The sequence below is a fragment of the Lathyrus oleraceus genome, chromosome 3 (assembly GCF_024323335.1).
Source record: "Lathyrus oleraceus cultivar Zhongwan6 chromosome 3, CAAS_Psat_ZW6_1.0, whole genome shotgun sequence".
Taxonomy (NCBI): Eukaryota; Viridiplantae; Streptophyta; class Magnoliopsida; order Fabales; family Fabaceae; genus Lathyrus; species Lathyrus oleraceus.
Genome location: NC_066581.1, coordinates 281,480,737 through 281,503,809, shown reverse-complemented (window position 1 = coordinate 281,503,809; position 23,073 = coordinate 281,480,737).

The following is a 23,073-nucleotide window of genomic DNA, read 5'->3' as shown; positions in this document are numbered from 1 at the left end:
TACATATTGGATGATTGGCCTATATTGGTGAATAATATATTGCATGAATGTGTATGTATGCCATTATTGAATTGTGAAAGGTTTATGATTATGAATGTGTATATGTACCAATTGTGAGTTATGGTGATATGTGGGATGTTAAGACGGTATAGGAGGTCTTAGTTGCATATGTGTTGGTATGTGTGTAAGACCCCAATTTTGTCCCTAAGATCCCTCATGGCATCATATCATATCATATCATTGCCTCAAGGATCATTGTGCACCTTGCCTCCCTCCTTGTGGGTGGGTTGTTTTTTGAGTGTGTTTCTTGATCACCAAGCATGTTGTGCATTTGTATATCATTGCTTTTCATTTGTTTACTGACCCAAAAGTACAAAAATATTGTCATCTAACCTTGTTACTTGCAGATGAAGAAATTCTAGGTCAAGGCAGTTAAGGCAAGTCATTGAGCCATAGATGGTGGCCATTCTGAAGAATTTGGGCACCATGATCATTCATAAGAGTTCATATGAGTTGTGATATCATTTGGAATCAAGATCTCAAGTGGTAGAAGCTTGGATTTCATCAGAGCATGGCTAGGTCAGCTGAAACCCTAGCAAAGTCAACTGTGGTCAACTGTGCATAAAATCAAGGATTTGATGGTGGGAGATGGTTTGAGAGGTCTCATTCATGTACACACAAGCCTCACATAACATGTCAAACATCAACAATGGAGGAATTTGAGGTCAGACAAAAAGTTTCCAAAAAAAGTAAGTGACCTGTAATTTCAAACTGCCAAAAATGGAAAGGTTTTCTCCTCAAAATTACATGTCCAAGAAAGCTTCAAATCAAATTTTGCCCAACATGAGAGTTGAAGATCTTGCTCTCACCTTTCCAAAAAGTCCAAGAACATCCACTTCTCATTTGTGGTTGGCAAGTTATGATCAAATCATTGGCAATGGATTTTGAACTTCAACAAGGCATAACTTTTGCATCAAAAGGCCAATTCATGTGATTCTTTTTTGAGCCATTTTCTCTTGATCCCTACTATCATAATCATGCATCATATTTCACAAATTCTCATCACACAAAAATGGCATTTTTCAATTGAATTAATTTGAATTTTTGGAGGGAAAGTGCTAATTTGAAATTTATGCATTTCATTCAATTCCAACCAATGTCATTTGCATCCAAACTGATTTTGAAGTGCATTTCAAGTGGAAACTCGGTACTGTTCATTGCCATGCATGCATGAAGGGCATTTTGGCCAAATTGCAAAACATGCTCATTTCACTTAATCCATTGCATTGTTGCTAATCATGATTAAGAAGCTTCATTAACAGGTGGTATAAAGTGCTAATCCTAACAGAATTCAGTAACCACAATTCATTTTTTCAGATCTAAAATTTTTCATCTCAAAATTCTCTCAACTTTTTCTATTTTTTCTCTCATTTCCTTCAAGTAATTGGCATTGTTCTTGCTCTGTTCATCGTCAAACATCATTGCTGAGCAACATCCAAGCAAGATTCAATTGAAATTCGTGCAAATCAAAGCATCTTGAAAGCAAGAACATCAACAATGGTGAAGTCTTGAAACTGTGGAATCGTGCATAGCTGAGCTTCGATCTTCCTTCTAAACATCTCCATAAGCATTGTAGAAGATCCTCCAAGCATTACAAGACCTATTTCCAGCTGAATCCGCTTCTGTTGCTCCAAGAGGTCACAAACTAATCCTCATAATCTTGCGTTTTCTTGTATTAATATTATAGATCCTTGATTGCTGAATTGAATGAGCTTTGAATCATGTTAAACCATGCCAAAATGAGAGAGAATGGTTGATTTGAAGTTTGATGAGTGATTCTTGATCTGATCGATTCATGCTTAATATGATGTTTTTGGATGTGTTAATTGTTGATTATTCATGCCTAATGTTAGATCTTTGAGATGCAATGCACAATTCACGTTTCTGGAACATTCCATTTTTTCTGGAAAAATCGTGCATGAAGATCATGAAGATCTTCATGTGTTCTTGCTGGCTGGAGATTTCCTGCGGATTTATCTGCGATCTTCATCGCTGTGGCTGCGGTTTTTCCGGCGGATTCGCACGTATTACCTGCGGATTCACGCGATGCATGCATGCTGCATGCGCTTAGGGCATTGGCCAAAACGACCGCGTTTGGTCTTGGCGCCTTGGATTTTCAAATTGCTCGCGTGTTCGAGTCCGCTCCAAGGCAATTTCATTTTTGGCTTTTGGCATTTATTCCATCTCACTTGTACATGTTCACATACTTGTTTCATGCATTTTTAATTTTTCTTCACATTGAAAAAATCATAACTCCTAAAATAATAATCCAAATCACCTGGAATTTTTTGTGAAATGTTCATCATCATGTCTACTTTTTTTTGGATATTTTTTCCAGATTTGTGCACGGTTGGATTTAAAAATTTCCTAGGGTTTGTTCATACATGTCATTTCTTGCACAATGCTTGCCATTTCTTTTATGAAATCATGATGCTTGATCCTATGAACATGAAAATTGACATGCATAATCTAGACTCATTCCTGGTCATTTTGTTATAAAGTTTGCTATTTTTGCATTTCTGGATTGTGAGATATGATATGATCATTGGAGGTGTGACAATGTGTGTCACACCATTTCTTGTCCAATTTGATGATTTTATTTACCATGCCATATGAACTTGAAATAATCTGAATTTTTGCATGTTGTTGCTTCTGGATGTCTAGTTTGAGCATGATTTTTTGTAGAATATTTTGATCCATTTCCAATTTGTTTGAGATTTTCTCTTCTGGCTTGTCATATTTGGACTTTTGTTGAGTGTTCAACTTCCATGATTTGTGAAATTCTCATGCATTATCATATGAGCCTGAAATTTTGTACATTGATTCTTAACATGTTGAAGTTCATTTTGGATTTGGTTTGGATCATTTATCTTATATCATTTCTGTTTTAGGATTGCCTTAAGTTGATGCACCATTTGTGGCCTCCTTTGAGCTTGCATATGCTTACCTTGACTTGTTGATTTTAATTGACATGCTTCCACTTATCCAAATGACATGATTTTTGGTGTGTTGATCCTTTGATATGTTCTGTTTAGGCATGATTTTTCTTGGAATTTATTGAGCCATGTTTGATTTGATTTGGAGTGGTGCATTCTGTTTGCTCCAATGTGATTCCAACTTGCTTGTTTGACATGTTTTGCTTATGAAATGGATTTGGTGCATAGTTTTGACATGAGACCAATTGGACTTTGTTCTTAATTGATTAATCTTGATTTTAGTCAATTTTCATGTTCTGTTTTAAATTTTTTCCCTTTCTTGGACTCTAGGCTTTAGCCTAAGGGTTTGCCTCTCATGTTTGAAGCTTTGTTTCAGGTTACACATACAAGTTACACAATTGATGATGCCTCATCTTGAGAGCATTTGATATTTGCTTTTGATTACTAATGTGTGTTTTGTAGGTTGAAGTTGATTCAATTAGGATTGACTTGTGGCTTATGCCTTTGCCTATATTGGTTGTCTGTTGCATTAACTGTTGGTTGATTGTCTGTATAGTATACTAATTGTGTTTGATGTTTTCAGGTACCTTAGTTGCTATAGTTCCTTTGTGAACTTGCTTTTGCTTTGCTTGATAGCTTAAGCATTGAGGTATAACATCTCTTATTCATGTAGTCTGGAAGACCTGGCTTGTTATGTGGCCAGGCACCTGTCTGAAGTCCTCCTTAAGAGGCAATGTTTGTGATTGTTTATTTTTGTCCCCAAGCAGGAAAAGTCCTTTTGATAAGGCAATTGGTAGATAGAAGAGATGTGTAGTCCATCTCCTACTATTCTGTGTGTCTTCCCTTTGCTCACATTACATGTTGTAGCATTGTGGATCTTAACCCAAGATCTATAGAGTCATTAACTTGTGGAGAGAGTTCCAACTTTCTGAACTCCCACACCTTCTGATATTCAATGCTCTCCCAGGCCAGGGATAAGAGCAATGAGGCACACCCCTCATGTCCTTTCATCTGCTTCACCTTAACTCTCAATGTTAAGTTTAAGAGCACCACTTACCCCATTCCAGTTGACTTTAAAGTCTAACCCTTGCTTGAGCCTAATTGCTTGGATATAGTGTGTGCTAAGTGACTTTGTTTGATTGATTGCTTGATTCATCTGTACATGTTTGCTTGTTTGCCTTTGTGCATTTATCATCACTAATTGTTCTTTATTGTATGATCATCATTTCATATCTTTGTGACCATCTTTGGTTTGCCCATTGAGGACAACTGTAAGTCCATTCATTGGCCATTGTTCCTATGATTTGGAAGGAATAGAGTGTAAGACCATTTCATTTGGCCACTTATGTCCATTGCTTCTGTTTGTTTGTTGTATGGGAGGATGCAATTGTAAGACCATGTTGTTGGCTTTTGTATTCCTATGATCATCCTTTGGAGGTTAGAGTAAGTCCAAATAAATTGGCATCTGACATCCATGTTTTGTTTTCTTTGAGGAGATTAGAGTAAGTCCAGATAGATTGGCATCTGATATCCAGGTTTTGTTTTGTTTTAGGAGACTGGTGTAAATCCATTTAGTGGTATCCGGTATCCACCTTTGTTTGTGAGATTGGAGTAAGCCCATCAATTGGCATCCGGTATCATTTGTTTTGCTTATTTGTTATTGCTCATTGCCTATTCCTAAGGACACACTTGAATCATCTTCTATATGATCTCAAGAGGTGAACCTTTCTAAGAAGTTTTACACCCCGTTATCCATACCCTCTTTATCCCAAACCTTTTCACACTTTGCTTTTAAAAACTTTGAACTATTGTGCAAACATTTTCATGTCTTGTCAAATTAGAAACTTGGACCTTAAGTCCTTGATTTTTCAAACTCCATTTCATAACACTTCTTTGAATCAATCCTAATCATACCTTGACCATATTTTGTGAATACTCATAATCAATTAACTTCACCCATTCAATTGTTTTGTGGCTTTGTCCATTGTTAATATGTTTTCATACATTAGCCATAGGTTTCAATTACCATAGTGGTTGATGTAAATCTTGCCTTATCCTTAGTGAGTTGATTGTAAGTCTTCCATACTTATTATAGGGTTAACCCCTCACTAGTATGTTGAAGCCGTCCTCGCATGGTGGATTGTTGATTCAGGTTGAGTTTTCTCCCGTTGGTAATGAAAAGCCTTAATGCTTGTGTTTTAAAATGAACTCACTGACTTTTGGAAATCTTTTAGCCGAACTACGGCGTTTTGATCCTTACCTTTCATGGAAGGTACGTAGGCAACGGGTTCATCTGTTCAAACACAAAAATAATAAAATTGTATATTCTTTTCTCATCATCCCATTCATGTTTGCACAATGTGTCATAACAAATAAACTTTTTCTTATACAACAAGTGTGAAAAGGGCTCCCTAGGAGTACCTAGGACGTTTTGGGTGCCTAACACCTTCCCATTGCGTAATTTACCCCTTATCCAGATTCTCTGATCTTTTTATTAGTTTTCTACGTGTAAAACTTCTTAGGCTTTTGTTCGCTTTTTAGCCATTCCTTAGGATAAATAAAAGTGCGGTGGCGACTCGATTCTTTGTATACTTTGCTTTTGATTTAGTCAATAAGTCATAAAGTGACGAATACACCGCTACAGAAAAGTGGCGACTCTGCTGGGGATATCCCATTAGACCTTCCCTGATGGTATTGCCTACTTTTCACCCTTGTTGTATGATATTTGTTTATCTGTTATTTGACATATTTTTGTACAATTTGGGATAACTGTATTGATTGTAATGTTTGAATTGTTTGATATACAATTGTTGTTTGCTTTGGTGATCTCTGTGAGATGAGTTCTATACCCGAACTCGAGTGCATTCTAGGATAGGAGAATGGCGTAGTCTTGTTGACTGGTGTGGAGTATTCCTTAGCCAGTTGACTTGCGAGTCCATTCACTTGGTGGAGGTCATGTTGGATTAATAATGTCACACAAGTTATTTGTGGTTAGGCATTATTCTTTCAATCATGTACCTTAGAAGCCAAGGACCTTAGTTTACCAAGCCCATCTTGGCCTATTTTTAGGACGTAGTGCGGAGGTCGTTCAGATGTAAGATCTGATGCGATTGTTACGCGATACTACACTCATAAGAGTCTCTCTTGAGAATATTTTTGGAATATGAGTATTCGTTCCTCCGATAATATTCGAAAGATGGGATGATGACTATGGGAACCTCTGGTAGAACATGCTCGGCAGGTTTAAACCCTAGTACACTCCCTTTGGGTGGTTCTTAACCGAGACTCCATGCTCGTGACTCTCAGCAAACCCGTGATTCATGGTTGAGTCGTTCAGACAACCTTAATATCAATGGAACTTGGGCGTTGATAAGGTGAAAACCATAATCCACCAAAATGGATGATTGATATTAAGGATGATTGAGCCGGTTCATGTACCGTTAATATCAATGGAACTTGGGTGTCAATAAGGTGAAAACCATAATCCACCAAAATGGATGATTGATATTAAGGATACTATGAGCTTTCCCATGACCTTTGTCTGGTGTGATTTGCTTGATCCTTGAGTGTGATTGCTGCATTCATGCATTCATCTGCATCCATATCATCAAAAAATGAGAATTTTTTAGGAACTTAAGGGGTTTCTTTGCAAAAAAAATCGGATATGGAAAGACAAAGAATTATCCAATGAGATATTTCTAGATGCGATAAGTGCTTAATATTTTCAAAGTTTGCAAATAAAACCCTCGAGTTCCTTTGAAATAAAAATAAAGCATATGCACAAACACTTCATGCATCATTTGCATAAGCGGGTGTTTTGTTCTCAGCCTCCGGTCCTGTGGTCTGATCCCTGCGATCTTCATTTATTTTGAAGACGCACTTCGCCGGTACTACACCAGAGCCATCTCTGCCAGATTGATGGATCATTTTGAGCAAGAGAACTGTGAACTCAAGGAGGAGTTTGCCAGACTAGGTGCTTTTGATGGATTTATTCCTGGTTAGCCACCTGTCTTCTTTCTCATACATTGATGTTGAGGATGAAGTTGGAACTCATTTCCAAGCTTTATCTATTGCTGAGCCGATTGAGAAGAGGTCTCCTTCATTTGCTTCCTACCGAGATGCGAAACTGGCCATTGAATGTGGTGCAGTTGCTGGTTTGGGGAAGATGATTGAGCTTGAAGACAACAAATCCCGGGCTGGCATTGGCTATTCTTCTGGGGCATTCAACGAGCAAGGGTTGTTCACGAGTGGAGGTTTCATCCATGCTGATCAACCTGAGGAAGCTGCTGCCATCTTGGAAGAGGATGCAGAGGATCTGAACAATTTCATCATACCTCGTGGTGTCTGCCACAATTGGGTCGCTGTAGATGTTCCTACGGTCATCCATAGATCAGAGTAATGGTTCACTTTGTGCAAAACCCTTCTCCCATGCCAAAAGGAGAAGTGATGACATTGTTGGCAGCATTTAATACAATGATATTTCATTCAATTAATGCATTGTCAAACATTTGTTTTTCCATTTGTTTTCACTTTTTGCTTTTTGTATGAAATCAGTGATCACAAAAAACCCTGAAAACAAGAATAAAAGCAATCTTTTTCATCTGCATAATGGTTTGTTTGCTTAAATTTTAAAGTTTTTCATTAACCAAAATCATTATGCAGGTTGATTTCTAAATCCATTGAACATAATGATCCAACGCCATCTCCCAATCTTGAATTCCTTGTATTCGAAGAAGAGGAAGATGATGTGAGGGGATTCCTGATGAGATTACCTGTCTTCTCGAGCACGAGAAGAAGCTCATTCAGTTGTATCATGAGAATCAGCAAAACAGTCAAACTGGGGCATTACAAATGTAATGTAAAAAAAAAAAAGAGAAGAGGGTGAAAAATAAAAGAAAAAATCAAAAATCAGAAAAAAAAAATTAGAAAAAATAAAAGAAAAGTATACCCTCAAAAGGCCCTAGTTGTCTGATGCTGAATGGATTCAGAATCGTTATGACCAGTTGAATTTGATTGAAGAGAAGCGATTGACTGCCATGTGCCATGGTCAGTTGTATCAGCTAAGAATGAAGAAAGCATTCGATAAGAAGGTCAAGCCTCGTGTGTTCCGAGAAGGTGACCTCGTGCTCAAGAAAGTCTTGTCTTTCGTGCCCGATTCCAAGGGCAAGTGGACTCCAAACTACGAGGGTCCATATGTTGTTAAGAGAGCCTTTTCAGGCGGAGCTTTGATGCTTACAACAATGGATAGGGAGGATTTCACTCGTCCTGTGAATTCAGATGCAGTCAAGAAATACTTTGCCTAAAAAAAAAAGAGTATATGCAAATGAAAAACAGAATAGCTCGCTAAGTTGAAAACCCGAAAGGGCGGCTTAGGCAGAAATGAGCGTCTCGGGGGAGAACCCGCAAGGGTGATCCAGGCAAAAGTTAGAGACATGAAAAAAATTAATATTTGCATCCCGCTAGATTGAGTACCTCACCCTGGGGCAATCTAGGCAAAAATTAGGGAGTTGGCAAGTAACTGCATCCTGACAAGACTTTCTGTTCCACAGCCGTCTGTTCGTCAGAGGTTCTCGATTCGTCGACTGAAGCTTCGAATACATCGAGATTCAAATTGGTAGAGAAAGGATCATTATGTTCAATGTAGCCCTCCTCCAATATATATCACTGATTTCAAATTTGTACAGATCTATGGAGTCTTGCCATTTGCAGGCTACCATTCCATCAAATCAATTTGAGCTTTTATCCAATTATTTGCATTCTTATTTGTTTCAATTCAACAAATGTTTGCATGTTTTAATTGATAAAATGTCATTGTTTTAAAAAAATAAAATTTTCAAAATTGTTGTTTTAAACAAAGTGAACATTCACAATGACAAAAGGATACTTAAGAATTTCTCAGTGCTCTCCCGAGGGTGGCATGATTTCCAACAGGTAAGACATTTGTTCATATTCCTGGCATTGGTTGTATCCTCTTGCTCCTGCTTGGTTGTTAGGGGTTGTTCCCCAAGCGGGACTTGTTGTTGGGGTTGTTCCCTAAGCAGAGGGTTGTTGAAGACTTCGTTTTCTTCTCCATCAGTATTCTCTCCCAGCATGGGTGTTTCCCATTTGGAAGTTTCGGTAGTGGGTGGTTTGAGACCCCGGTACCCTATCACTCTCCCTAGTGCAGTCGCCAGTGGAGTTGTGGTTTTTCTCCTCAGCATGGATGCTTTCCTGTTGAAGATTCAATGGTTGGTGGATTGATCTCCCGGTACTTTACCGCTTTCCCCAGCATTGTCGTAAGCAGAGTTGTTGCTTCTTTCCTCAGCACAGTCGCTAGTGGGATCTGTGATATATCCCCAGGATAGAGTGCTTGTAGAAAACGTCGTTTTTCTCCAACCGTACCCTCTTCCCCGGCTAAGTCGCCAGTGGAGTTGCTATATCTCCCCATCAGTGCGCTTATCCCTTCAGCAGGGCAGTGATTGTGTTCCTCCTCAACAGTTGTGGGTGTTCTCTTCAGAAGGTGTAGTATTTGGTGGTTGATCCCCAGCTCTCTTCCATATCCCTAGTGGGTTCCTCAGTGGATTCCCCAGTGGAGCTGTTAGTATATTTGTGGTTTGATGGATTGTATTTGTGCAAAATCTCCATTGGAGTTGGTATATCCAACAGAGTCAGGATTGTATCTGCAATAATCCCTTCAGAGTCTCCGCCATAGCTGATATCTTCGACAGAGTTGCTTTTGTGGCAGTTTCCGCCTGTTGAGACCTCTGTTTCCCCAGTAGGGTTGGTTGGTGGTCTATCGTCCAGAGATTGGGTTGATTTCCTGATTGCTTTTGATCCCCAGTAGAGTGGCTTGTTGCAGAATCTACTTGTGTGATCTGCCCTTCCTCAGTGGGTGTATTCCCAATGGAATGGATATTTGTGTTCTCCCCATGTAGAGTTGCTTGTGCAGCCAGATTCTATGTCGATGATCTGTTCTCCCTCAGTGGGTTGTTCCCCAGCGGAGTTATGTAGAATTGCTTTCATAAGCAGTGAGCTCTTGTTCCCCTGCATATGTTTCGGGACTTCTCCTTTTCCCCAACAGATTCGTCTTTGTGGCCGTTGTTGCCTGTTGTGACTTTCTGTACTCCAGATGGGTTGATTGTTGATCCATTACTCAGAGATTTGGTGTTTTGTGATATCTCTGATCTTCTGCCTCCCCGCAGATCTTTGCTTTTCAGCATGTGGATCTCCTGCAGATTGGCTTTCCAGTTGGTTGTTCCCCTGGAAGTATAGTACCGGGCGTGTGATTCCTGGACCTGTTCGTGTTAGAATTGTCTATTTTGTCAGCATTCATCAAACATAAATCACGCATATTCATGCATAATCATAAAACATTCAGATATTCATGTTGCATTATTTTGCCATATATCTTTTATTTGTTGTCTCCTGCTATGGGTGATATAGATCTCTTCATTAGATCTTACCAAGCAGACGTCGGGTGTTTAAATCTCTCCATATAGAGTCAGCCCCATAAGCAGAAAGTGTCTGTCTTGCCTTCTGCAGTTCCCCACTGAGATTATCCTCGTGGATGACGGTTTCTTCCGTTTCCTCCCAACACATATATTGGGGTGGATGTTCCTATTTGAGTTATACCCTCATTAGGATGTGCTTTGATTCAGTCTGTCTTTTCGGTTTGATCCCGAATTGGCATTTGTCAGCTGTTTCTTATGCTTCCCTGTGGAGTAAATGAATGAATTGCCCAGTAACCGACAATAATTCTTTTATCCCCAGCGGAATCTTTTTGGGCCTCTACCCAGTAACCGGTAGTTGTAAGTCCTATGTTTCTTGCCTTCTTAATGGAATTTGTGGTTATATACCTTTTATTCCTCGGCAAGAGTTGTTTGGTTTTCTACCCAGTAGTCGGTAGTCGTAAATCCTATGTTTCTGCTCTCCAGCAGAGTTTGTGGTTTGTTATAAACCCTATTTTTTGTCTCCCGTGCGGATTTGTGATTCTTTCCACCCCCACGCGGAGTTGTTGGTCTTCTACCCAGTATTCGGTAGATGTAAACCCTAATTCGTGTTTATCCCCACCAGAGTATGGCTATTACCCCGTATTCGGTAGTCGTAAGTCCTATCTCTTTTCCCCTAGCAGAGGTAACCTTTGTGGTTCGTTCTGGTTATTGGTGGATTTTGTACTGTTGCGGTTTTATCCCAATAGAGTTGGAGTCTCCCTGTGGAATAAGTTGAATAATTGCTCAATATTTGGCATTCATTCACCCTATCCTCAGTTGAGTCTGTGGTCTTCTACCCCGTATTCGATAGTTGTAAATCCCATGTTGTGATTTTTCTCCCTAGCGGAGTTTGTGCCTTGTGGTACAGGTGGATAATTGCCGGTTGCTAGCAATCTTATCCCTAGCTGAGTTTTTGGTTTTCTACCCAGTAGTCGGTATTGTTAAACCTCTTGTTTCCTCAGCCAGAGTTTTGGTATTCTACCCCGTATTCGGTAGTTATAAACCCTAATTTCTCCCCTTTGCAGAGTTAACCTTGTTGTTCATCCTAACCGATGATGGTTACTCTTTGTGGTTATCATTATTCGTTGTTCGATGTTGATATTCCTCCTTGCTTATGGTCAATTATCGTATGCTCGCGATTGTATCCCCAGCAAGTCTTCTGGATAATTGCCGTATGCCTGCAATTTTATCCCGTTTGAAGTCACTAGTGGGTCCTTTCACCGTTTGCTAGTGATTTGTTCCCCGGATCATTGATTGTTTATCAATGTATCCCCAGCTTGTTCTTGTGGGTAATTGCCGGATGCTTGCAACTCATCCCCAGCGGATCGCCTTTCATTTACCCGTTTGCTTGGTAATGATTGTTGCTCCCTTTGATCGGTCATCTTTATATGCCTAGTTTTGGTATCTCGATGCCTTTCTTTTCGGTCGATTTATCCTTTGTTAACCCTTATACCGGTTGTGGATAATCTTCCATGCGAGTATGTTATCCACGTTCTGAAGGTAATGGATAATATATCTCATGCACTCTGCAGTCGAAGCCTTTTGTGTTTCCCCAGTCGAGTAAGATTCGTATTCCCTTTGCGGAGTCGAATATTTGTTGTCGGATAATTGCCGGATGCTTGCAATTTATCCCTCTGAGTTGTCTTTCGTTTACCCGGATGCTTGGTAGCGATTGTCGCTCTTTTTGGTTGGTCACCTATTATATGCCCTAACCGGTATCCCTGGTGTCTCTTCCTTTTCGAGTATATTATTCACGTTCTGACGGTAATGAATAATATGTCTCGTGCGCTCTTTGGTTGGAGTCCTTTGTGGATCTTCCCCAGTAGAGTAAGATTCGTATTCTTTGTAGAATCGAATATCCATCCTTTAACCAGTTTGTGTTCTGGATGATGAGTGTTTTGGCAGTAAAAACCAATTCATGTTTTCGGTAGATCACCTATTATATACCCAGTAACCGGTATCCTTGGTGTTTCTTACCATGCGAGTATATTATCTACGTTCTGACGGTAATAGATAATACATCTCATGCGAATATTCTATCCACGTTCTGACGGTAATGGATATTATATCTCATGCGCTCTTCGGGTTTGTGTCCCCAGTTGAGTAAGATTCGTTTTCCCGTCGTGGATTCGAATGTCCATCCTGTAAGTCGATTTGCTTTTTCAAGCCATCCTTTCGGATGATGAGTGTTTTAGCAGTAAAAACCAATTCACGCTTTGGTCGGTCACCTATTATATACCTCGGTATCCCTGGTGTTCCTTCCTTTCTGCTCCCTATTATGACCTTGGTCCCCTTTGGAGTCAGGTTTTCCTGAGTTGATGTACTTTTTTCAGGTCTTTCTCAGATGTTTGGTTGATTGATATCTCTCACCCTTATACCGGTCTTAGATATTCATTCTTCCTGAGTTTGTTGCCCTTATACCGGTAACGCCATTTCTTGTTGCTTTTCCCCAGGAGAGTCTTTTTGTTAGACCTTTCCCGTTGGAATTTCTGCTGTGATTTTACCCCTTGCTGTATTGGCGTTTTCCCCAATATGTGCATTTTTCCCCGGCAGGGAGGTTCTTTGTGAATCTTTTCCTGGTCCGAGTCCGGATTTTATCCGAGGTATCCTTCGTGGATAGCTTGAGTCAGCTTGTGTCTTTCCAATGGAGGTGTTGTCCTTTGGAAATCTTCTTTTCCCCATTGAGTCCTTCGCTTCCCCAGCGATGTCCCCAATCCAGTCGTGTGTTGTTCACGCTGTGTCAGTTTTGTTTTTCCCCAAATCAGAGTCGTGTCCTGCTCACGTACTCTTTTTCTTTTTATCCCCAATAAGAGTCTTGTTAGAGTCTCTGTTCCTGGTGAGTGCATTACTCCGATGGATCGTTTTTTTCTTCTGTGTGAATTATATCCCCACAGAGTTTGTGTCTTTTACATGCATACATCTGCATCATGAGGTCTCTTAGGGACCAAAATTGGTCTCATTACTGTTATTTAAGCCCATTCTACCGTGTCAAGATGAAGATTTCTAAACTTCACTTCTCCGGGTAGAATGACCTTAAATAGGGGCATCTGTAAGACCCCAATTTTGTCCCTAAGATCCCTCATGGCATCATATCATATCATTGCCTCAAGGATCATTGTGCACCTTGCCTCCCTCCTTGTGCGTGGGTTGTTTTTTGAGTGTGTTTCTTGATCACCAAGCATGTTGTGCATTTGTATATCATTGCTTTTCATTTGTTTACTAACCCAAAAGTACAAAAATATTGTCATCTAACCTTGTTACTTGCAGATGAAGAAATTCTAGGTCAAGGCAGTTAAGGCAAGTCATTGAGCCAAGATGGTGGCCATTCTGAAGAATTTGGGCACCATGATCATTCATAAGAGTTCATATGAGTTGTGATATCATTTGGAATCAAGATCTCAAGTGGTAGAAGCTTGGATTTCATCAGAGCATGGCTAGGTCAGCTGAAACCCTAGCAAAGTCAACTGTGGTCAACTGTGCATAAAATCAAGGATTTGATGGTGGGAGATGGTTTGAGAGGTCTCATTCATGTCCACACAAGCCTCACATAACATGTCAAACATCAACAATGGAGGAATTTGAGGTCAGACAAAAAGTTTCCAAAAAAAGTAAGTGACCTGTAATTTCAAACTGCCAAAAATGGAAAGGTCTTCTCCTCAAAATTACATGTCCAAGAAAGCTTCAAATCAAATTTTTCCAAACATGAGAGTTGAAGATCTTGCTCTCACCTTTCCAAAAAGTCCAAGAACATCCACTTCTCATTTGTGGTTGGCAAGTTATGATCAAATCATTGGCAATGGATTTTGAACTTCAACAAGGCATAACTTTTGCATCAAAAGGCCAATTCATGTGATTCTTTTTTGAGCCATTTTCTCTTGATCCCTACTATCATAATCATGCATCATATTTCACAAATTCTCATCACACAAAAATGGCATTTTTCAATTGAATTAGTTCGAATTTTTGGAGGGAAAGTGCTAATTTGAAATTTATGCATTTCATTCAATTCCAACCAATGTCATTTGCATCCAAACTGATTTTGAAGTGCATTTCAAGTGGAAACTCGGTACTGTTCATTGCCATGCATGCATGAAGGGCATTTTGGCCAAATTGCAAAACATGCTCATTTCACTTAATCCATTGCATTGTTGCTAATCATGATTAAGAAGCTTCATTAACAGGTGGTATAAAGTGCTAATCCTAACAGAATTCAGTAACCACAATTCATTTTTTCAGATCTAAAATTTTTCATCTCAAAATTCTCTCAACTTTTTCTATTTTTTCTCTCATTTCCTTCAAGTAATTGGCATTGTTCTTGCTCTGTTCATCGTCAAACATCATTGCTGAGCAACATCCAAGCAAGATTCAATTGAAATTCGTGCAAATCAAAGCATCTTGAAAGCAAGAACATCAACAATGGTGAAGTCTTGAAACTGTGGAATCGTGCATAGCTGAGCTTCGATCTTCCTTCTAAACATCTCCATAAGCATTGTAGAAGATCCTCCAAGCATTACAAGACCTATTTCCAGCTGAATCCGCTTCTGTTGCTCCAAGAGGTCACAAACTAATCCTCATAATCTTGCGTTTTCTTGTATTAATATTATAGATCCTTGATTGCTGAATTGAATGAGCTTTGAATCATGTTAAACCATGCCAAAATGAGAGAGAATGGTTGATTTGAAGTTTGATGAGTGATTCTTGATCTGATCGATTCATGCTTAATATGATGTTTTTGGATGTGTTAATTGTTGATTATTCATGCCTAATGTTAGATCTTTGAGATGCAATGCACAATTCACGTTTCTGGAACATTCCATTTTTTCTGGAAAAATCGTGCATGAAGATCATGAAGATCTTCATGTGTTCTTGCTGGCTGGAGATTTCCTGCGGATTTATCCGCGATCTTCATCGCTGTGGCTGCGGTTTTTCCGGCGGATTCGCACGTATTACCTGCGGATTCACGCGATGCATGCATGCTGCATGCGCTTAGGGCATTGGCCAAAACGACCGCGTTTGGTCTTGGCGCCTTGGATTTTCAAATTGCTCGCGTGTTCGAGTCCGCTCCAAGGCAATTTCATTTTTGGCTTTTGGCATTTATTCCATCTCACTTGTACATGTTCACATACTTGTTTCATGCATTTTTAATTTTTCTTCACATTGAAAAAATCATAACTCCTAAAATAATAATCCAAATCACCTGGAATTTTTTGTGAAATGTTCATCATCATGTCTACTTTTTTTTGGATATTTTTTCCAGATTTGTGCACGGTTGGATTTAAAAATTTCCTAGGGTTTGTTCATACATGTCATTTCTTGCACAATGCTTTCCATTTCTTTTATGAAATCATGATGCTTGATCCTATGAACATGAAAACTGACATGCATAATCTAGACTCATTCCTGGTCATTTTGATATATAGTTTTCTATTTTTGCATTTCTGGATTGTGAGATATGATATGATCATTGGAGGTGTGACAATGTGTGTCACACCATTTCTTGTCCAATTTGATGATTTTATTTACCATACCATATGAACTTGAAATAATCTGAATTTTTGCATGTTGTTGCTTCTGTTTGTCTAGTTTGAGCATGATTTTTTGTAGAATATTTTGATCCATTTCCAATTTGTTTGAGATTTTCTCTTCTGGCTTGTCATATTTGGACTTTTGTTGAGTGTTCAACTTCCATGATTTGTGAAATTCTCATGCATTATCATATGAGCCTGAAATTTTGTACATTGATTCTTAATATGTTGAAGTTCATTTTGGCTTTGGTTTGGAGCATTTATCTTATGTCATTTATGTTTTAGGATTGCCTTAAGTTGATGCACCATTTGTGGCCTCCTTTGAGCTTGCATATGCTTACCTTGACTTGTTGATTTTAATTGACATGCTTCCACTTATCCAAATGACATGATTTTTGGTGTGTTGATCCTTTGATATGTTCTGTTTAGGCATGATGTTTCTTGGAATTTATTGATCCATGTTTGATTTGATTTGGAGTGGTTCATTCTGTTTGCTCCAATGTGATTCCAACTTGCTTGTTTGACATGTTTTGCTTATGAAATGGATTTGGTGCATAGTTTTGACATGAGACCAATTGGACTTTGTTCTTAATTGATTAATCTTGATTTTAGTCAATTTTCATGTTCTGTTTTAAATTTTTTCCCTTTCTTGGACCCTAGGCTTTAGCCTAAGGGTTTGTCTCTCATGTTTGAAGCTTTGTTTCAGGTTACACATACAAGTTACACAATTGATGATGCCTCATCTTGAGAGCATTTGATATTTGCTTTTGATTACTAATGTGTGTTTTGTAGGTTGAAGTTGATTCAATTGGGATTGACTTGTGGCTTATGCCTTTGCCTATATTGGTTGTCTGTTGCATTAACTGTTGGTTGATTGTCTGTATAGTATACTAATTGTGTTTGATGTTTTCAGCTACCTTAGTTGCTATAGTTCCTTTGTGAACTTGCTTTTGCTTTGCTTGATAGCTTAAGCATTGAGGTATAACATCTCTTCTTCATGTAGTCTGGAAGACCTGGGTTGTTATGTGGCCAGGCACCTGTCTGAAGTCCTCCTTAAGAGGCAATGTTTGTGATTGTTTATTTTTGTCCCCAAGCAGGAAAAGTCCTTTTGATAAGGCAATTGGTAGATAGAAGAGATGTGTAGTCCATCTCCTACTATTCTGTGTGTCTTCCCTTTGCTCACATTACATGTTGTAGCATTGTGGATCTTAACCCAAGATCTATAGAGTCATTAACTTGTGGAGAGAGTTCCAACTTTCTGAACTCCCACACCTTCTGATATTCAATGCTCTCCCAGGCCAGGGATAAGAGCAATGAGGCACACCCCTCATGTCCTTTCATCTGCTTTACCTTAACTCTCAATGTTAAGGTTAAGAGCACCACTTACCCCATTCCAGTTGACTTTAAAGTCTAACCCTTGCTTGAGCCTAATTGCTTGGATATAGTGTGTGCTAAGTGACTTTGTTTGATTGATTGCTTGATTCATCTGTACATGTTTGCTTGTTTGCCTTTGTGCATTTATCATCACTAATTGTTCATTATTGTATGATCATCATTTCATATCTTTGTGACCATCTTTGGTTTGCCCATTGAGGACAACTGTAAGTCCATTCATTGGCCATTGTTCCTATGATTTGGAAGGGATAGAGTGTAAGACCATTTCATTTGGCCACTTATGTCCATTGCTTCTGTTTGTTTGTTGTATGGGAGGATGCAATTGTAAGACCATGTTGTTGGCTTTTGTATTCCTATGATCATCCTTTGGAGGTTAGAGTAAGTCCAGATAAATTGGCATCTAACATCCATGTTTTGTTTTCTTTGAGGAGATTAGAGTAAGTCCAGATAGATTGGCATCTGATATCCAGGTTTTGTTTTGTTTTAGGAGACTGGTGTAAATCCATTTAGTGGTATCCGGTATCCACCTTTGTTTGTGAGATTGGAGTAAGCCCATCAATTGGCATTCGGTATCATTTGTTTTGCTTATTTGTTATTGCTCATTGCCTATTCCTAAGGACACACTTGAATCATCTTCTATATGATCTCAAGAGGTGAACCTTTCTGAGAAGTTTTACACCCCGTTATCCATACCCTCTTTGTCCCAAACCTTTTCACACTTTGCTTTTAAAAACTTTGAACTATTGTGCAAACATTTTCATGTCTTGTCAAATTAGAAACTTGGACCTTAAGTCCTTGATTTTTCAAACTCCATTTCATAACACTTCTTTGAATCAATCCTAATCATACCTTGACCATATTTTGTGAATACTCATAATCAATTAACTTCACCCATTCAATTGTTTTGTGGCTTTGTCCATTGTTAATATGTTTTCATACATTAGCCATAGGTTTCAATTACCATAGTGGTTGATGTAAATCTTGCCTTATCCTTAGTGAGTTGATTGTAAGTCTTCCATACTTATTATAGGGTTAACCCCTCACTAGTATGTTGAAGCCGTCCTCGCATGGTGGATTGTTGATTCAGGTTGAGTTTTCTCCCGTTGGTAATGAAAAGCCTTAATGCTTGTGTTTTAAAATGAACTCACTGACTTTTGGAAATCTTTTAGCCGAACTACGGTGTTTTGATCCTTACCTTTCATGGAAGGTACGTAGGCAACGGGTTCATCCGTTCAAACACAAAAATAATAAAATTGTATATTCTTTTCTCATCATCCCATTCATGTTTGCACAATGTGTCATAACAAATAAACTTTTTCTTATACAACAAGTGTGAAAAGGGCTCCCTCGGAGTACCTAGGACGTTTTGGGTGCCTAACACCTTCCCATTGCGTAATTTACCCCTTATCCAGATTCTCTGATCTTTTTATTAGTTTTCTACGTGTAAAACTTCTTAGGCTTTTGTTCGCTTTTTAGCCATTCCTTAGGATAAATAAAAGTGCGGTGGCGACTCGATTCTTTGTATACTTTGCTTTTGATTTAGTCAATAAGTCATAAAGTGACGAATACACCGCTACAATGTGTGCATTCATTCATAGCATGGTCAATCGGTGATCCTTTATTGGAAACAGACGTAGCAGACGTTGATTCTTGATTGGAATCAGGCGTAGTATTAAGCGGTGATCCTTAATTGGAAACAGACGTAGCAGACGTTAATCCTTGATTTGGATTAGGCGTAGTATTAAGCGGTGATCCTTCATTGGAAACAGACGTAGGCTTTGGTCTTGTCCGGATCTGAAGCGTGGCTTGGATTCTAGATATTGAATCGGAAAGCGGTGAAACTTCGAGTTCACATTGAGGTACCACATGCATGGAGTCACATGGTCTTGCATCGAGTCGTCGGTAATTATGTGATTATTGAATACATGTATTGACGTGAGTATGATGTGCATTGAAATATGTGGAATGATTGTCTGTTAATATCTTTGATATAATTTTACAAAGTGTGATGAATTCTCGAATTGTGTTTTAATTCATTGTACCTTATTATGCTATTTCGTAATGATTTGGAATTCTCACCCTTTCTGTTTGAATGTTACCTTTACATGGGTATCGTGCAGATACTACAGAGTAGTATTGCTGGAGTAGGTGGACGGTAGCTCGCTCAAGATTAGCTGAAGAGTTTCCGTATTTAGTTTGAATTGGTAATGAGTCAATGCTCTGGTCATGTAACACTGGGTAGATTAGCGATGTTGAACTCGTATCTTATTTTGATATGCTTTATGTCATAAATTATTTTATTTAATTTGAAGTAGTGACCATGGTATGGGACATGGATCATTTTATGAAATGCATGAGTATTCTTTATTTTCCGCTGCGAACGCATATGTTTGAATATTCATGATGATTGGAATGTGTTACTTTAATTGGCCAGGTGTATTGTTGGTTTTCGAAAGTTTTAAGTTTCGAAAACGTTGATGTGACGCCCTTTTCTTATATGCGTGTTTATTTACTCTGATTATATGCTAAATAATTATACCAAGTATGATGAATTCTTAAATTGCATGTAACACCCGATGTCGGAGAGGCCGAAGAGTGGTTACATGTAACATCCGAGGGCGATGGAGTGGTTGTCGATGCATGATGCATGACAATGAGACACTCCTAGCAGCTTCTAGGGGAAAACCGAATTCACATCGGAATGAGAGGGATCCTGAGGCTATGCAGGTATGGGACTGCATGGTTGAATGAAGGCTTATAAGGATTAATTGGTACTACCTATACCAACAAGATGCATCTTCTTTTCGGTAGCCCAATAGATAAGAACTCCATAGTTAAGCGTGCTTGACTTGGAGTAGTATTGGGATGGGTGACCTTCTGGGATGTTTCCCGGAAAGTGTGTGAGTGAGGACAAAACATGCCGAAAAGACCCGTGTTGGTTTGTGGGGTTAGTCGATATTCCTGAAAGCAGTTTGGGGTGTTACAAATGGTATCAGAGCCAAACCTCTCCCAGTACGATGTGGTTCGGGGACGAACCAAGCGGAAGCTGGTGGGCATGTAACACCCGATGTCGGAGAGGCCGAAGAGTGGTTACATGTAACATCCGAGGGCGATGGAGTGGTTGTCGATGCATGATGCATGACAATGAGACACTCCTAGCAGCTTCTAGGGGAAAACCGAATTCACATCGGAATGAGAGGGATCCTGAGGCTATGCAGGTATGGGACTGCATGGTTGAATGAAGGCTTATAAGGATTAATTGGTACTATCTATACCAACAAGATGCATCTTCTTTTCGATAGCCCAATAGATAAGAACTCCATAGTTAAGCGTGCTTGACTTGGAGTAGTATTGGGATGGGTGACCTTCTGGGAAGTTTCCCGGAAAGTGTGTGAGTGAGGACAAAACATACTGAAAAGACCCGTGTTGGTTTGTGGGGTTAGTCGATAATCCTGAAAGCAGTTTGGGGTGTTACATTCGTCCTTATCCTCTTCCTTATCGGTTGGAAAAGGTGAGTTTACCCTCTTCTTCACTGGCCTTTTCGCCAATTCGACCTTAGGTTCAATAGGTGATGGTGGGGGGAAAGACTATTTCTTTAACTGGCCTTTTGGCCATCTTGTTATCCATTTATTGGTTTTGGTTGCTACTAGAACATAACATCTCTCGAAACACCTTCTTTTGGCATTGATACCTTCGCCATTATATTCGAGTCATGGGGTTTTTCCCCTTGTAATTTGGATTGTAAGCATGGTTCTTGGTAATATGATAACACCTCTCCATTATTTTGGTTGGTGTCTGTTTTATTGTGGGTAATGTACCCACTTCCCAACTAGCGCCTTCGACTGAGGCACATAGGTCTTGTGTTCTATAGGGGAAACCTCTTTTGTTGAAAGCATAACTTTGCCTCGACTAAGGCCATTTCCCCCCCTTAGAAGGTTGGGACTTAGTCTCTTCAAGGCCTTAAATAGCCTTTCTATCAAACACAGCGCTGCACCTGGGGCACAACATCACTTTTGAGCCTTTCAATTTGCATCTATTGAGGAAATTAACAAGTTCCTCCTCAGAAGTGGGGTAAACCACCTTGACTTTCTCAGCATATTCTAACTCATAAATTTCCATTGCCACTTAGAGGCTATTAGTAGCCTTGACCATTAAGCATTCAAGTGGTTCAACATGATTTGCATCTTTTATTTGCAGAGGCTCATAATCCACCTACATTAGAGCTTTAGCCTTATCATCAAAATTTAGCCTTCCCTTGTTCAACACTCCTTGCACCAAATCCATGAAAAGGACACAATGAGAGGTCTTATAACCCATAAAATTATGAAACTTACAAAATCCTCTTTTCTTTCGTTGCTATAAAGGTGGCGATTTTAGTCCCTTAGGGACTATGATTTGGCCATCAGTAACTAAGAGGTCAAGAATCTCGTTGAACTTAGTTACGTCAAATGTGTATGCTTTGGCGACAAATTTTCCATTTTTTGGTTCGACCGGATTCTTTCCGTCGGACTGTTTCAACAGTTTATAAATGTAAGGAGACCCTGGGCTAAGTTCCACCATGTTTACGTTGTTTTCTTTGACCTCCTCATATCCTACATCATATTCTCGGTCTCTCTCATCTGCCTCTATATAGGAAAACTTATTTTTTTATGGAATTTTCTCGTTCTGGCCTTCTCAGCCTTCAAGTGTTCGACCTGTCGAACCATATCAGCCAACTGAGCCATATCTCTCAGATATTGGGTATCTAGTTTCTTTCTAATAAAATAATCTAGACCACTAGCGTATATTTCGACCAATTCATGTTCATCCACTTGGGTAAAGCATATTTCCTTTAACAACTTGAACATGTTTATGTAGTTTGGGGTCATTCATGGGAAGTTTCCCGGAAAGTGTGTGAGTGAGGACAAAACATGCCGAAAAGACCCGTGTTGGTTTGTGGGGTTAGTCGATAATCCTGAAAGCAGTTTGGGGTGTTACATTCGTCCTTATCCTCTTCCTTATCGGTTGGAAAAGGTGAGTTTACCCTCTTCTTCATTGGCCTTTTCGCTAGTTCGACCTTAGGTTCAATAGGTGATGGTGGGGGGAAAGACTATTTCTTTAACTGGCCTTTTGGCCATCTTGTTATCCATTTATTGGTTTTGGTTGCTACTAGAACATAACATCTCTCGAAACACCTTCTTTTGGCATTGATACCTTCGCCATTATATTCGAGTCATGGGGTTTTTCCCCTTGTAATTTGGATTGTAAGCATGGTTCTTGGTAATATGATAACACCTCTCCATTTTTTTATTTGGTGTCTGTTTTATTGTGGGTAATGTACCCACTTCCCAACTAGCGCCTTCGACTGAGGCACATAGGTCTTGTGTTCTATAGGGGAAACCTCTTTTGTTGAAAGCATAACTTTGCCTCGACTAAGGCCATTTCCCCCCCTTAGAAGGTTGGGACTTAGTCTCTTCAAGGCCTTAAATAGCCTTTCTATCAAACACAGCGCTGCACCTGGGGCACAACATCACTTTTGAGCCTTTCAATTTGCATCTATTGAGGAAATTAACAAGTTCCTCCTCAGAAGTGGGGTAAACCACCTTGACTTTCTCAGCATATTCTAACTCATAAATTTCCATTGCCACTTAGAGGCTATTAGTAGCCTTGACCATTAAGCATTCAAGTGGTTCAACATGATTTGCATCT